At 35.2% G+C, this 4609-nt stretch overlaps 1 pseudogene; it reads right to left on the bottom strand.

Moving 5' to 3' along the window:
• Window positions 1-4378, bottom strand: part of LOC108526424 (H(+)/Cl(-) exchange transporter 3-like) — a 16773-nt pseudogene extending 12395 nt beyond the window's left edge.
• Between the last annotated feature and the right edge of the window lie 231 nt (window positions 4379-4609).

Below are 4609 nucleotides of genomic sequence, written 5' to 3'. Positions count from 1 at the left end.
AAAAAAAAAAAAAAAAAAATGTATTTGTTTCCAATGATAGAATTTGAGCTCTACAGTAAAATTAGAATTTTAGAAAACTTGTATCTATCACTATGAGGATAGGTTCCCAATACTTAGAGACTTTTCTGAAGAGATCAAAGGTAAAATTAACAAATGTGATTTTAAAATATTGTATTATACAATAAAAGTGTCAACATGTAAAATATCCACATAAATCAGTGAATCAATATTTTCCAAATGATCACTGCCAAAATCATATATTCCAAGTTCAAGGTTCAAAATCAATGGATTTTAATGTAACAGAAGACAAAGTTCATTGACGCAGTTTCAAAGCACACCTTACAGTTAATCTTTAAGAAACTAACAACTGTCACTTTGGTGTAGTATCAAAGAAGAATATTTGCAATAATCTTAAAAGACTATTGAAATACTCAATAGCTTTTCCAACTATATTATCTGTGTATAAGGTTATATTTTCTTCATAAACTTCCATAAAACAACATATAACATATTGAATGCAAAAGTAGATATGAGAATCCAGCAGTGTTTTATTAAGCCAGACAATAATGAGATTTATAACAAATATAGTGCAATGTCATTCTCTCACTGAATTTTTTTTGAAAATATATTTTGTAAAACTGTTATTTATGTTAACATGTAATGGATTTTGTTACTGTTATTTTAAAATGAATTAGTTTTTTTAAAAAGTCCTCAGTTTTAGTGTCTAATATGGCAAATATCCATTGATAAAAACCACGTAAACCAAGGCTTCTTGGGGGTCTTCAATATTTTTAAAGAGTTTCAAGGGGATCTGACACCAAAAAGTTTAAAAATCACTGGATTAAAGCACTGATCTCATGTAGTGTATTTTTAGATATGCCCTAAAGGTATATATCATCTGATGAACCTCAGAAGCTGTACCTTTCATACACAATATAGTGTAATTTCAAGTTCAGGTTTCACACACATGTATACATTAATATGGAAGCTTATAACTAATTTCTCTAAATAGTCATTTTCATTGACAAGTAAATTTCCAATACCAAAATTATATAGGGCCTTTTGAGATTTGGGATTTTATTTTTCTGAAATATTTTCTACATTGAGAGGCTGAGGTCAGCGAATCACTTGAGGCCAGGAGTTTGAGACTAGCCTGGCCAACATGGCGAAATCCCATCTCTACTAAAAATACAAAAATTAACTTGGCACGATGGCACACACCTGTAATTCCAGCTACTTGGGAGACTGAGTACAAGAATCGCTTGAACCTGGGAGGCAGAGGTTGCAGTGAGCCAAGATTGTACCACCGCACTCCAGTCTGGGCAACAGAATGAGACTTTGTCTCAAAAAATACACATTTTCTGTTTTATAAAAAATGTATTTTGTATAAAAACTAGGCATATTGGCACACGTCTGTAGTCCCAGCTACTCAGGAGGCTGAGGCAGGAGAATCACTTGAACCCAGCAGGCGGAGGTTGCAGTGAGCCAAGATCACGCCACTGCACTCCAGCCTGGGCAAAAGAGTGAGACTCCATCTCAGATAAATAAATAAATATATAAATAAATAAAGTACTTTGGATTACATTAGCAGTATGTCACGACCACAAACAAAAAGGATCCAGAGAAATATCTCAGAATCAAATACTGGAAAAGGGGATAAAAGAAAACAGTAAAACCCCACAAAACGATCTGCCCCCAGTAGATTTCTTCTTTTTCAATAGGTAAGAGTTATGCAATGAGTTTCCTTTTTTTGCCTTAGCTTCTGGGCTGCTCAAAACCAGAAATCATGCTGACCTCCATATCTTGACCTTGGCTTGTTCTTTACCCCAACTCCTGTGCTGTGTTTTTCCCTTTCCTTCTTATTTTGTCTTCCTACTGTATTTCCTTGTTTTTTTAGTTACCTGAAATCCTTTCTGGAAATATATGGGGCATAAGTAAACTTTAAAAAGTTAACACAGAAAAAGAAAAAATATTTATCACGTATGAAATGTAGAGATTTACTTATACTAAATGTAAACATATTTTGGCAGCCTGAGATCATTGGCAGAAATATGTTACCAAATGATCTAATTATGCACTATATTTTCTTAAATTACTAAAAACACTTCCTCATATATGCCTTTCTCTGTCTTTACATTTGTCTTGCACCCAACCAATAGTATGGAAATCACCATATGTACCAACACCTGGAATTGGTTCATCCAAAAGATCCAGTAAATGTGTAGAACTGTTAATGCTGCCTCCATTTGTCATTGTATAATGAGTTCCTACAGAGGAAAAAAGGAAAGATGAATATGTTTTAGAAGAGACAAGGCCGGCCGCGGTGGCTCAAGCCTGTAATCCCAACACTTCGGGAGGCCGAGACGGGCGGATCACGAGGTCAGGAGATTGAGACCATCCTGGCTAACACAGTGAAACCCCATCTCTACTAAAAATACAGAAAACTAGCCGGGCGCAGTGGCAGGCGCCTGTAGTCCCAGCTACTCCGGAGGCTGAGGCAGGAGAATGGCATGAACCCTGGAGGCAGAGCTTGCAGTGAGCTGAGATCTGGCCACTGCACTCCAGTCTGGGCGACAGAGCGAGATTCCGTCTCAAAAAAAAAAAAAAGAAGAGACAATAGTGAGCTATGTGACCTTCTGAGAAGTTCATTAAGTCATACAGAAATGATATCACTTGAAATCATTTCAATTAGGGAAAAATGCTAAGAAAAATTATCCTAAACTTGGAAATAAGGTCAAAAGATTACGGCATGTCCTTTTAAAGTCAAACCCAAATGTCAACACAATTAGCCTGCATAATAGTCACCTGATGCTCTGGAAAATTTTAAATGACTATTTACTACTGATTAGGGAATAGACTCTGTATAGAAAATGATTTGTAAAAGATATATTGAAAATAGTAATTTGTATCTGCTAAAATAAAAATGAATTCTGTCCAGTAGAAAAAATAACCCTTAGAGTTGTGGTTTTATTTGTTTTTGCCCTGCAAGAATTTGCTTTCTTTCACTGATGATACACACTTCAGTCTCATGCATCCTCCTCTGAATCAGCCCTGTCATCAGGTTGATTCCCTCAGTAGAGTCAAATTAACTTGGCACATGTTAACTATGTGTCTTATAAGAGTATCACAGACTTGAGAAATGTATCAGGAAGGACATTAAAAGATAGCTCAAGAAAAAGAAATACAAGTGGCCTTTAAATATGAAAATAAGCTGAATCTTATTTTCAGAAATGCAAATCAAATCCACAATATCATTTTCCTCTATCAGATTATAAAGATAAAGCGTGTGAATGCACTAAGTTAGCGAAGGTATAAAGAAAGAGGCCCTGTCACAAAATTAGTAGTTTAAATATGAACTGGAATAATCCCTTTGGGAAGGCAAAAACTAACAAAATTTAATACACACAGATGCTCTTCAATCTAGCAAGTTCACTTCTAGGTTTTTTTTTTTGTTTTCTTGCAACTACACTTGCATAAATCCTTGAATAAATCCATAAATTATGCACAATGTGGGCAGAACATCTTACTATGTGCTATAGAAAGAAAACAAAAACATATTAATGCCAAAGTGCTTATAATCTAAAACAGGTTGGCAAAGAGCTAGAGTAAATATTTTAGGCTTTGGATGCCACACGGCTGCAACAACTCAATTCTGCCATAGCAGCACAAAACAAATCATAGATAATATGTACATGAATGAGTCTGAATGTGTTCCAATAAAACTTTATTTACAGAACAGGTGAAGGACAGGATTTGGCACATGGCTCATAGTCTGTCAATCCCTGATCTAAAGTGTGTACAGCAGACTTTATAACTGAAGACTTCTATTAAGAATTTTTTTATGTAAATAGCACTTTTCTATACAGTGTCAAAGACACAAAGATAATTTTTTTTAAAAAAAACTGTCCCCGACTTCCAGGTGCAATATATTATAATATTTTTATAATATAATAAATTATATTTCAAAACAAAGTTCAAATATTGAAGTTCCCAGGTTGCAATATTCTTTGACTACAATTTTAGTCATGTTATCTATATTTAATTTGTTAAAAAGAAAAAAGTCGGTAGCACCTGAAACTAGGTGGGATTAATCTAAGAAAATTTCCTTAAAAATGAATTTTAAATTGTAATTTGAAATTAATTAGGCTATGGTTTTACAAAGAGAATTATACCTGTACATGCCATGTTAGATACGCTTAACACCTATTTCTGAAAGAAGAAACATACGATATGAGTATAATCTGTAAAAGACAATTTATATTACTCTTAAAAAAGAGTTTTTGGGCCAGGTGCAATGGCTCATGCCTGTAATCCCAGGATTTTTGAAGGCCAAGATGGGTGGATTGCTTGAGCTCAGGAATTTGAAACCAGCTTGGGTAACATGGCAAAACTCCGCCTCTACTAAAAATACAAAAAAATAAAAAATAAAACTGGGCATGGTGGTATGTGCCTGTAGTCCCAGTCACTCATTAGGCTAGGTTGGGAGAATTGCTTGAGCCCAGGTCAGTCGAGGTTGCAGTAAGCCGTGATCGTGCCACCGCATTTCAACCCAGGCCAGAGAGCAAGATGCTGTCGAAAGCACAGGGAGGGGAGGGGAGGGGAGGGGAAG

Source organism: Rhinopithecus bieti, unplaced genomic scaffold (assembly GCF_001698545.2).
Source record: "Rhinopithecus bieti isolate Rb0 unplaced genomic scaffold, ASM169854v2 scaffold_3067, whole genome shotgun sequence".
NCBI classification, from domain to species: Eukaryota; Metazoa; Chordata; class Mammalia; order Primates; family Cercopithecidae; genus Rhinopithecus; species Rhinopithecus bieti.
The sequence above is the reverse complement of the archived record's forward strand: the minus strand, read 5'-3'. Positions and strand labels throughout refer to the sequence as shown.